The following is a 12182-nucleotide window of genomic DNA, read 5'->3' as shown; positions in this document are numbered from 1 at the left end:
CTCTGTCCACATCATCCGCCATTCGTGGGACGTCTACTTGGGGAAACACCACTTCCTACCTGAACCAGGACTCCACCTGGCCCGCTCCCCACCTGGAGGGTGAGACCGCGCCTTCTATCCGATGACGGCACAGACTCGCCCTTCTCGCTTCCCTCGGCTGAGCAAGTAGCATGTGGGGGTGAGAGGGGATCCGGGGCTGGGCAGCAGTGACCACAGGCACCTGGGACGCTCGTCCCTCCACTCGCTGAGCGGGAGTCCCGCTGGCACACAGTGTCACTGGTGGGGCCCCAGCAGAGAGCGCCAGGGAAACCCACTCCTTCCTGCCCAGGCTGGCTGTGACACTGCTGCTGCGCGTGAACACATGCACACCACACACACACACAAACCACACACACCCGACACATGTACACATATACACACAGCACCACACGACACACAACACACACACAGCAGATGTACACACGCTCTTTCAGGTTTCTGCACTCATTTCTCACTTCTCGACCTTTTTCACGCTATTTCCTCAGCCTGGAGTCTAGTCCACCCTCTGCCCCTCCCCCTGGGTAGCGGCCACCTCCTGCCTTCCGGGCCTTTGTCCCGGTGTCACTTCCTCTGGAAGTTCTCCCCGACACCCTCACCAAGTCTGAGTCGGGGCCCCTTCGTCTATTCCTTCCAAGAGTGTTGTAATTAATCTTTCTGGATTCCATCCGAGGCAAGGGAACGTTTGTGACATTGCTATAGGGCTGACTCCTAGCCCGGGGCTCAGGAAATGGGCCCTGTTTGAGGCTCAGCTGCCTGGGTCGCCATTTGCCCCATTTTGGTTCCTGCCTCTTGGTTTTCATTGCCCCTAAGGGCTCTGGTCTGTGCTCCGATACGAGACTGTTGGTGCCAGAGTGATCCCAGGAGGTCACTGTCGCCTCCGAGCCCCCAACACAACCATGGCAGACACGCATGGAGCTGCGGTAGACCTGCTGAGCTGGCCTGTGGTTGTGGACGGAGGCAGGTGGCCGGGGTTGTGGCCACTCCGTGGGTGGTCGCTGTCCCTGCACCCCCCGCCCATCCCTCCTCCTGCTGCTCCCGTCCTCCCTCGGAACAAGGCATCCTGGCTGACCTGCGTGTGGGCTGGGGACGCTGACCTGGGCCCCCGTCTGCGTGTCTGTCACACTGTGGCCTCTGCGCAAACAGTGTTTTCTGAAGGCCATTGTCTGAGAGATCCTGACGGTGTCAGAACCACTGTGCTGTGCTCCGCCGGGTCCTGGACTGTCTGCACAGCGAGCAGGGGTCCTCCTGCTGGCTCCCCGCTCAAAGGAGGAGTGAGAAGGGGAGAACCTACCTCCTTCGCAGCCACAACTCACTCTTTCTTCTCATCTATCACAGGTTAAATCTAATCCGATGCTTGTCTCAGGCCAAACTGAGGGGGAGCCAGACCCCCCTGGTTGGCACGGCAGGGACAGAACCCCAGGCGTCTCACAAAGCCAGGGGCGTGGCCCCTGGCCCCTCCCTGCTGCCAGGTGGGGGAAGGGGGCTGGGGGTTTGAGACAGACCCTGCGGACCCCGTGTGGAGGGGTTGGGGCCTCTGACAGGGTGGCTGGTGGCAGCACCACCCGTCACTGCCCGCACCCCAGTCCGTTTTACACGGTCCTGAGTTTTGACCAGAACTCATCGTCCCGTAGCTCCTCGGTGAGAAGGCGGTCGGCTCTTCGTCCTCCCTGACCCCTGCTTCCACTGCACACGCGTCGCCCAAGTGTTGAGCCCAACCTTCCTCGTCATGCTTGACCCTGTCGGCCGTGTTGGCTACAGGAGCCCAAACTCGCACGCCCTGTCCGGGACGTCTGCGCCCGGGTCAGACCTGGGACGTGTGGCACAGACACCACTGCCCAAGCCTGACAGGCTCATGGCGGCCCCTTGGCGGCCGTGAGGGGGACACGGCAAAGGAGAGGAGTGGGGGAGTGGGGGACATGGGAACGCCGTGGGCCATTGGGGCCCTGAGCCAGGGCAGGCTTTTCTCGGGACGACTGCGGTCGGTTGCCATGGCTCACAGCCCCTCCCCTTGCCCCACTTCCCACCTCCGTGGCCCAATTCTTAAGCTGAAGAAATTTCTGGTCCCTGTCTGTGGGATTCCAGGACTCCCATCTGAAGGCCCTGCAAATGCAGGATGGGGAGGGCGGGCAGCAGAGGTGGCTCCTGTGGTCCACCCGCGCCCTAGGCCCCACTCACCTTCTTGGGGAAGCACCTGAGCCGGGCAGTCTCCGCAGCGGACGGCTGGCTGTGTCTCCTCTGAAATGTGTGTGTGTGGCCCGGATGCCTCGCACCTGCATTGGCCAGAGGTGTGCCCCGACCGGCAGCTGGGCTGGGCCCAGATGTACAAGGCACACGATGCAGGGAAGCCGTCAGTCTGGGCAGGGCCGGATGTACAAGGCACACGATGGAGGGAAGCCGTCAGTCTGGGCAGGGCCGGATGTACAAGGCACACGATGGAGGGAAGCCGTCAGTCTGGGCAGGGCCGGATGTACAAGGCACACGATGGAGGGAAGCCGTCAGTCTGGGCAGGGCCGGATGTACAAGGCACACAGGAAGGGAAGCCCTCAGTCTGGGCAGGGCCTGGGACCAGCTGGAGTGAAGGAGCTCCTCCATGAGTTAGGGCATGTGCCCCACAAATCGTGGCCTTGCCGGCGCCTCCTCAGCACCCAGGGGTCTCTGCGGGGTGGGCAGCAAGGACGGTGGGGCTGATGTGGAGGCTGCCACCTGGCCTTAGTCAGTCCCACTCCATCCAGCCCACTGTCCTCGCCCTCCTGCTCACCTGGGCTTCCATTTCCTCATCCTGCACAGTGTCTTCGGCCCAGCAGTGCCTTCCTGAAGGATCGCAAGGGAGCAAAGTGTCATCGGGATGACAGGGACACTTATCCGGGACACCTTAGCTGACCGAAGATGAGCAGGAGGAGATGGGTGCCCGGGATGCCCTCCTGGGATCCCAGGGAATAAAGGGGCTGGGAGTGGGGCTGCCAGGATGTGGGCAGGTGGCGGCCTCCCAGGGACCCCAGAGGCCAGCACCGGCCTGTGGGCAGACCCAAGCTCGCTGGACATAGCTCCGCTGTGCTGATGTCTGCCCAGAAACCACGTCCGAGAGGGCAGGAGGCTGAAGAGGCCCACAACCGACCAGACAGCCGGCCTCCACACTGCCACCACTGCCATCCACCTGCTGCCCAGGCCAGGCTACTCCTGCCCAGGGTCCAGCAAGACAACAGCACAGAGCCCACCATATGCCAGGACAACGTGCCACCAGACAGACCCGGGCAGACAATCAGGCCGCCCGACCAGGGTCTCAGGCCCCAAGGTCCTAGCCAACCGCACAGTGGAGGCCATGGGTCGCGGGAGACCTCACAGCCACGAACACTGGCAACTAGAACAAAGGCAGGGCACCCCTCAGAAAGAGGGGCCCCTCCACGCATGGTCAGCTCCACAGGGATGTGTCTCTGAGAAAGACTGTGCTTCTCCGCAGGCGAGGCCACGGGTCCTGAGCACAGCAGATGCGTTGCTCAAGCTGCCAGTCAAGAGTTTCTCCAGGTCTTGAAAGTGCTTTCTGGTGACTTAAGATTGACGGCGCCTCTGTCCCCTGCACAGAACACGCTTCTCCAGACAAGCACCTGTGCGTCCTGTGGGTGGTGCAGGGCGGCCCCTCGGCTCTGCACTCCAGGGGGCTTGCTGGAGCCAATGACCTCAACTGGTGCCCCTGAAGGCCAACAGGCCCCAGGCAGCTCCTGGGTAACTCTGAAGGAGGCCACCAGGGGCCAAGGGGTGGAGGACACACCACCTCAGGGCACCCCAAGTCTGCAGGTAGTGGGGGCCTCCCGAATGAGCCAGAGCCAGGTGCCCTCAGCCACTCACGCCTTCGAAAATTACCCTTCCTCTTGGACGCCTTTGCTTCCTGAAAATGACTTTAGAAGTCCCCAAATCAGGGCCTGCTCACCATACAAACATCAGGAAATAGACACGAGAAGAAGAGAGAACATAAAAGCCACTGACCCCCAGCGGGGCGAGCAGGACCTGCTCTCTGCATGAACGTGCGCACAGGGATTTAAGCACCACCGGCGGCCTCTCGGGCCCACGTTATGCCCACCGGTTCCCTTAACTGCAGCGGCGTTGCTCCGCCCTCACGCAGACCCACCACGGGGCTTCACGGAGTGCATAGCACTCCGTCGTACGCGGCTGGTCAACGTGCCTGAATTCTAGGGCGCCCAGGACTTTCCGTCACAATTAGCCTCCTTGCAGTTCTCTTGCACACATTCGAGGTCCTGAAAGGTGCCGCATCCCGGGAAGGGTCTGCACTGTGGGCGAGGGAGGTCAGGGCGGGTGGGGGGCGGGGGTGGCCACACAGGAGAGCATAGGTGGAGCACAGGGCAGGTTGGGCAGGCGGGCTCTCACACTCGGGCTCACAGGCATGCATACACACCCTCGCATGCTCACGAGCATGTCCACAAGTGCACACGTGCTCACGTGCGTGCACACACCCTCACTGGTCTTGGTCTGTGTGTCGCTTCCAGGAGAAAGAGCTGCGAGGGGGATTCTGGTCATCCAGCACTGTCTGTCCAGACAGCCTCTCTTGGGACAACCTTTGGTCCCCTCTCCCGAGCAAATCGACTGTCACGGTGGTGTGAGGCACCTGCTGGCTGGCCCTGAGGGTCGCCCCCCTCACCTGGCCCCTGGGTCAGCTATTCTGGCCACCAGAGGTGTCTGTGGATCTTGGCCAGGATCTTGCCAGCTTCCTTGGGCAGAGGGCCCAGCGAGGCGGCCCAAGCCCTGGGCTCACGGCTGCAGCACCCCCAGGGGTGGCCTGAGCCCTGGTGGGGTCTGTGGCCCGAGGCCCACACTGACACACACGACAACGTGGATGGACCTCAAAAACCTTGTGCTGAGTGAAAGAAGCCAGGACAAAGGGCCACGTAGTGCGTGGTTCCACTTCTGCGAAGTGTCCACAAGAGGGAATTCTGCACGACCAAAAACAGAGTGGTTGCCAGGCGCTGGGGAAGGTACTGGGGGTGGCTGCTGATGGGGACCGGGTTTCCCTTTGGGGTGATGGGAATGCTCTGGAGTTCGATAAAGAGGTGGTGGTTGCACAGATTGTGAATGTGCCAAATGCACTCAGTTGCACACTTTATATGCTATTTTTTTTTTTTTTTACTTTTTATTAAGATTATGAGAGTTTACAACCTTGTGAAATTTCAGTTGTACATTATTGTCAGTCATATTGTAGGTGCACCACTTCCCCGTTTGCACCCATTCCCCACCCCCCTTTCCCCTGGTAACCAGCAATCAGTTCTCTTTTGTCTACATGTTTAACTTCCACCTATGGAAGTTTGTCTTTCTCTGTCTGGCTTATTTCACTTAACATAATACCTTCAAGGTCCAGCCATGTTCTTGTGAATGGGACGATGTTATACTTTTTTATGGCTGAGTAGTATTCCATTGTATATATATACCACATCTTCTTTATCCAATCATCTGTTGATGGGCACTTCGGTTGCTTCCACGTCTTGGCTATTGTAAATAATGCTGCAATGAACATAGGGGTGCATGGGACTTCTGGAATTGCTGACTTCAAGCTCTTTGGATAGACACCCAGTAGTGGAATAGCTGGGTCGTATGGTAGTCCTATTTTTAATCTTTTGAGAAATCGCCATACTGTTTTCCATAGTGGCTGCACCAGTTTGCATTCCCACCAGCAGCGTATCAGGGTTCCTTTTTCTCCACATCCTCTCCAACATTTCTCACTTTTTGTTTTGGTTATTTTTTGCCATTCTAACAGTTGTAAGGTGATATCTTTGTGTAGTTTTGATTTGCACTTCCCTGATGATTACTGATGTTGAGCATCCTTTCATGTGTCTATTGGCCATCCATATACCTTCTTTGGAGAAATGTCTGTTCATGTCCCCTGCCCATTTTTTGATCCGGTTGTTTGATTTTTTGTTGTTCAGCTGTGTGAGTTCTTTATATGCTATGGAGATTAACCCTTTGTCAGATATATGACTTGTAAATACTTTTTCCCAATTAGTGGGTTGTCTTTTTGTTTCAATCCTGTTTTGCCTTGCCTTGAAGAAGCTCTTTAGTTTGATGAGGTGCCATGTGTTTATTCTTTCTATTGTTTCCCTTGTCTGAGAAGACATGGTGTTGGAAAAGATCCTCTTGATACTGATGTCAAAGAGTGTACTGCCTACATTTTCTTCTAGAAGCCTTATGGTTTCAGGTCTAATCTTTAGGTCTTTGATCCATTTTCAGTTTATTTTTGTGAATGGTGAAAAAGAATGGTCAATTTTCATTCTTTTACATGTGGCTATCTGGTTTTCCCAGCAACATTTGTTGAGGAGACTTTCTTTTCTCCGTTGTAGGCCCTCCGCTCCTTTGTCAAAGATTAGCTGTCCATAGATGCATGGTTTTATTTCTGGGCTTTCAGTTCTGTTTCATTGATCTGTGCACCTGTTTTCGTACCAGTACCATGCTGTTTTGACTACTGTAGCTTTGCAGTATGCTTTGAAGTCAGGGATTGTGATGCCTCTGGCTTTGTTCTTCTTTCTCAGGATTGCTTTAGCAATTCGGGGTCTTTTGTTGCCCCATATGAATTTTAGGATTCTTTGTTCTATTTCTGTAAAGAATGTCATTGGAATTCTTTGGGATTGTGTTGAATCTGTAGATTGCTTTAGGTAGTATGGACATTTTAACTATGTTTACTCTTCCAATCCATGTACATGGAATGTCTTTCCATCTCTTTATGTCGTCATCAATTTCTTTCAGGAAAGTCTTCTAGTTTTCGTCATATAGGTCTTTCACTTCCTTGGTTAAATTTACCCCAAGCTATTTTATTCTTTTGGTGCGATTGTGAATGGGATTGTGTTCTTGAGTTCTTTTTCTGTTAGTTTGTTGTTAGAGTATACAAATGCTACTGATTTATGCATGTTGATTTTATACCCTGCAACTTTGCTGTAGCTGTTGATTATTTCTAATAGTTTTCCAATGGATTCTTTGGGGTTTTCTATATATAAGATCATGTCATCTGCAAACAGTGAGAGTTTCACTTCTTCACTGCCTCTTTGGGTTCCTTTTATTTCTTTTCCCTGTGGAATTGCTCTGGCCAAAACCTCCAGTGCTATGTTGAATAAGAGTGGTGAGAGTGGACACCCTTGTCTTGTTCCTGTTCTCAGAGGGATGGCTTTCAGTTTTTGCCCATTGAGTATGATGTTGGCTGTAGGTTTGTCATATATGGTCTTTCTTATGTTGAGGTACTTTCCTTCTATACCCATTTTATTGAGAGTTTTTATCGTAAATGGATGTTGGATCTTGTTGAATTCTTTCTCTGCATCTATTGAGATGATCATGTGGTTTCTGTTTCTCATTTTGTTAATGAAGTGTATTGCGTTGATTGACTTGTGGATGTTGAACCATCCCTGCATCCTTGGTATAAATCCCACTTGATCATGGTGTATAATCTTTTTAACGTATTGCTGTATTCGGTTTGGCAAAATTTTGTTGAGGATTTTTGCATCTATGTTCATCAGTGATATTGGCCTGTAGTTGTCCTTCTTTGTGTTGTCCTTGTCTGGTTTTGGGATCAGGGTGATGTTGACTTCATAGAATGTGTTAGGGAGTGCTCCATCTTCCTCAGTTTTCTGGAATAGTTTGAGAAGGATAGGTATTAAATCTTCTTTGAATGTTTGCTAGAATTCTCCAAAGAAGCCATCTGGTCCTGGACTTTTATTTTTGGGGAGGTTTTTGATTACTGTTTCAATTTCTTTACTCGTGATCGGTCTATTCAGGTTCTCTATTTCTTCCTGCTTCAGTTTTGGGAAGTTGTAAGAGTCTAAGAATTTATCCATTTCTTCTAGGTTGTCCAATTTGTTGGTATATAGTTTTTCATAGTATTCTCTTATGATCTTTTGTATTTCTGTGGTATCCGTTGTGATTTCTCCTCTCTCATTTCTAATTTTATTTGAGTCTTCTCTCTTTTTTCTTACTGAGCTGGCTAAGGGTTTGTCAATTTTGTTTACCTTTTCAAAGAACCAACTCTTTGTTTCATGGATCCTTTCTATTATCTTTTTTGTTTCACTTTCATTTATTTCTGCTCTAATTTTTCTTATTTCCTTCCTTCTACTGACTTAGGGCTTTGTTTCTTTTTCGAATTCTGTTAGGTGTTGCTTGAGATTGCTTATCTGAGATTTTTCTTGTTTATTGAGGTGAGCCTGTGTTGCAATGAATTTCCCTCTTGGGACCACTTTTGCTGCATTCCAAATGAGGTAGTATGTGTGTTTTCATTTTCATTTGTCTCCAGATAATATTTGATTTCTTCTTTAGTTTCTTCAATGATTCATTGTTTGTTCAGTAGCATATTGTTTAGTGTCCACATTTTTGCTCCTTTCCCAGCTTTATTCTTGTAGTTGATTTCTAGTTTCATAGCATTACGGTCGGAAAAGATGCTTGATATTATTTCAACCCTCTTGAATTTGTTGAGGCTTGATTTGTTTCCCAAGATATGGTCTATCCTTGAGAACGTTCCATGTGTACTTGAGAAGAATGTGTGACCTGCTGTTTTTGGATGGACTGTTCAATATGTATCTATTAAGTCCATCTGGTCAAGTTTTTCATTTAATTCTATAATTTGCTTGTTGACTTCCTGTCTGGATGATCTATCCATTGGTGTTAGTGTGGTGTTGAGGTCCCTACTATTATTGTATTGTTGTTGATATCTCCTTTTAGTTTTGTTAATAGTTGCTTTACATACTTTGGTGCTCCTGTGTTGGGTGCGTATATATTTATAAGTGTTATGTTTTCTTCGTGGAGTGTTCCTTTTGTCATTATAAACTGCCTCTCTGTCTCTCTTTATCTGTTTTGCTTTGAAGTCTACTTTGTCTGATCTAAGTATGGCAACACCTGCTTTTTTGTAAATATTGGCACCTGAGCCAACAACTGTTGCCAATCTTTTTTTTTTTTTTCTGCTATATCTCCTCAAATACCCCTGGTACATAGTTGTATATCTTAGTTGCAGGTCCTTCTAGTTGTGGCATGTGGGACGCCGCCTCAACGTGGCCTGACAAGCAGTGCCATGGCTGCGCCCAGGATCTGAACTGGCGAAACCCTGGGCCACTGCAGCAGAGCATGCAAACTTAACCACTCAGCCAGGGGGCCGGCACCGACACCTGCTTGCTTATGTTCATCATTAGCTTGGAGTATCGTCTCCCATCCCTTCACTCTGAGTCTGTGTTTGTCTTTGGGGCTGAGGTGTGTTTCCTGGAGGCAGCATATTGTTGGGTCTTGTCCTTTAATCCATCCTGCCACTCTGGGCCTTTTGATTGGAGAGTTCAATCCATTTACATTTAGAGTGATTATTGAAATGTGGGGGGCTAACGCTGCCATTTAATCACTTGTCTTCTGGTTCCCTTGCATTTCCTTTGTTTCTCGTCCCATGATCTTTGGACTACCAATTCAGGTAGGTAGTTGTCTATATTGGCTTTCTTCTTATTTGTAATTTGTGTCTTTATTCTTGCTATTTGTTTAGTGGTTACCATGTGGTTTGTATAAAAGATCTCATCGATGAGATAGTCCATTTTCTGATAGCCTCTTATTTCCTTAGATTAAGCCACTCCATCCCTTTCCTCTTCTCCTTCTAGGTTGTTATTGTCAGATTTTTTCTTCTCTTCCTTCTTGTGTTGTGAGTTTGTGGTTAAAATGAAAAGATTATATTTATTCTTCGTGTTTCCCTTCCTTTTATCTTTAATGTTATACTTAGACTTTGCTAACCTGTTCTGATGGAGAGCTGCAACTTTCTGATTTTGTCTTTCTACTTATCTCCTTTACTCTGGGTTTTCTAACCCCTTTCCTTTTTTTGTTTTTTCAGGTATGAGGGTCTTCCTGAGCATTTCTTATAGGGGAGGTCTTGTGGCGATGAACCCCCTTAACTTTTGTTTATCTGGGAAAGTTTTTATTTCTCCATCATATTTGAAGGATATTTTCGCTGGATAGAGTATTCTTGGCTGCAAGCTTTTGTCCTCCAGAGTTTTGAACATATCATTCCACTGTCTTCTAGCCTGTAAGGTATCTGCTGAGAAATCTGCTGACAGCCTTACGGGGGTTCCTTTGTAGGTTATTTTCTTCTGCCTTGCTGCCCTTAGTATTTTCTCTTTGTCGTTGACTTTTGCAAGCTTCACTACTATATGTCTTGGGGTTGGTCTTTTTACATTGATAAAGTTTGGAGATCTATTAGCTTCTGTCACATGGAGTTCCGTTTCTCTCCCAAGGTTTGGGAAGTTCTCAGCCATTATTTCTTTGAACAGGCTTTCTGTCCCCATCTCCTTCTCTTCTCCCTCTGGGATACCTATAATCCTTATGTTGCATTTCCTAATTGAGTCGGATATTTCTCAGAGAGTTTCTTGATTTCTTTTTAGTCTTAGTTCTCTCTCCTCCTCTATCTGCAGCATTTCTATATTCCTATTCTCCAAACTGCTAATTCTGTCTTCCATATTATAGACCCTACTCTTCACAGAGTCCAGATTTTTCTTAATCTCCTCCATTGTGTTCTTCATCTCCAACATTTCTGATTGGTTCTTCTTTATAGTATCAAGCTCTTTTGTGACATAGCTCCTGAACTCGTTGTCTATCTATATTCTCTTTTAACTCTTTGAGTTTTTTAATGATGACTATTTTGAATTCATTGTCATTTAGGTTATAGATTTCAGCCTCTTCAGGATTGTTTTCTGGGTACTCGTCATTTTCCTTCTGTTCTGGAGATTTAATATATTTTTTCATACTGCTTGATGGTGTGTATTTGTGCCTCTGCATAGAGATAGAGTTTAGTTACTGCTTCCACTTGCTTCTACTGGGGTGGGGGAGGGGGGGTGGCAGCTGTGTAACGTGTACTGACCAGGATCCCTGTCAGCTGTTGCTGACAGGGGACCTGGTCCCCAGGTACTCACAGTGGCACTGTGGGGTCTCTGGTCAGCTGTGGGGACAATCGCAAGGGGGCCTCCCGTTGCTGGTGCCTACTGTCACAGACCACCTAGACACGCTCCCTCCTTAGGGTCTGCAGCAGTGTTATGGCCTTTCACAGTGGCCAGGAGCAGGTTCATTTAGACTTGCAGCTCTGCCACCGTCAGGGCCCATAAGATCTCACTTGTCCACTATGGACCACTGCACAGCTATGGGTATCTACTGCAGTCTATGGTTAGCTCACCCAGCTGTGCTACTTCTGCCTCAGGGCCTTCCAGCCTTGTGATTGTTGGGCGGAGCCTCTCCACTAATGCTGAGCAGAGGCTTTCACTGCAGCAGCTGTGGGACCATGGATATTCTTCCTGGTCCATGGAGCAGACTCACTGGGGCTCCAACTTGCCACCGCCCACTCACACAGTCTCTTTGGGTCTCCCTTGCCCCTCTGGGCCACAGCAGGACTTTGTGTGTTAGCCGCAGCTGGTGGGTTGCTGCACCAGCCAGGCTGCTTTTGCCCCAGGGTCTCTCACTGTTCTGAATGCTGGGCGGGGCCTCTCCGCTAATGCTGAGTAGAGGCTTTCCCTGTGGCTGCTGTGGGCCCGTGGATTTTCCCACTGGGCTAAGCAGCAATCGTGGGGGGCTTAGGTAGGGCTGTAGTCACCTGATTCCACCGTCGCGCTGCTGATGCATGTGCACACCCGCCCTTGGTGCTGTGGCAATGCTATGAGCGTGACAGCCAGTAGAAAGTCAATTGCAGGTACTAGGCTGTCTGGGTGTCAGTGAGTTTTCACCTATCTCCACCTCCTCCTGGGGGCAAGTCCATCCACCTTCCAATGCATAGCAGCACAGGTCTCTGAGGCATCCTGAGATGCTGTGTGGATATCCTTTGTTGGCTGATGAATGTCCAATTACTTGTAGTTTAAAGGGGGAGAGACAAAGAAAACTGCTCACTCCACCATGTTGCTGACGTCACTCCTCTTGTATGCTATTTTTACAGCACTGGTCCGGAGTCTTGGGACAGCTGTCTATGACAGATGCTGTCATCTTCCCCTCCTGGTAGGGTCCTTTTCAACTGGGCTGTAGAGAGTCTTTTATCTGATGTCTCTTTCAATAAATAAATTCTCCAGGTTATAGTCTAAGATCCTTCAGTTCTGGGAGCTCTCGGGGTCACCTGAAGAATGCAGTGATCTGTGGGGCTCAATGGGCCCCTATTGGTACCG

General features: G+C 50.0%; 1 protein-coding gene across 5 annotated transcripts in view; it reads right to left on the bottom strand.

The window, feature by feature from the left end:
• The window catches only part of LOC103553587 (palmitoyltransferase ZDHHC11-like), a 62330-nt gene extending 60869 nt beyond the window's left edge, over nt 1–1461 (bottom strand). For 2 of the 5 annotated variants that reach the window (XR_011530503.1, XM_070587299.1), the window contains exon 1: nt 1331–1457. The gene's annotated coding sequence lies outside the window, so the exon portion shown is untranslated. Of the gene's footprint in view, nt 1–1330 lie in introns of all 5 variants that reach the window. The other 3 variants (XR_011530504.1, XM_070587298.1, XM_070587300.1) reach the window with 3 other exon arrangements.
• Nucleotides 1462–12182: the final 10721 nt, after the last annotated feature.

The sequence above is a fragment of the Equus przewalskii genome, chromosome 20 (genome assembly GCF_037783145.1).
Source record: "Equus przewalskii isolate Varuska chromosome 20, EquPr2, whole genome shotgun sequence".
In the NCBI taxonomy this organism is placed as follows: Eukaryota; Metazoa; Chordata; class Mammalia; order Perissodactyla; family Equidae; genus Equus; species Equus przewalskii.
Note: the sequence above shows the minus strand (reverse complement) of the source record. Positions and strands in the feature narration are given on the sequence as shown.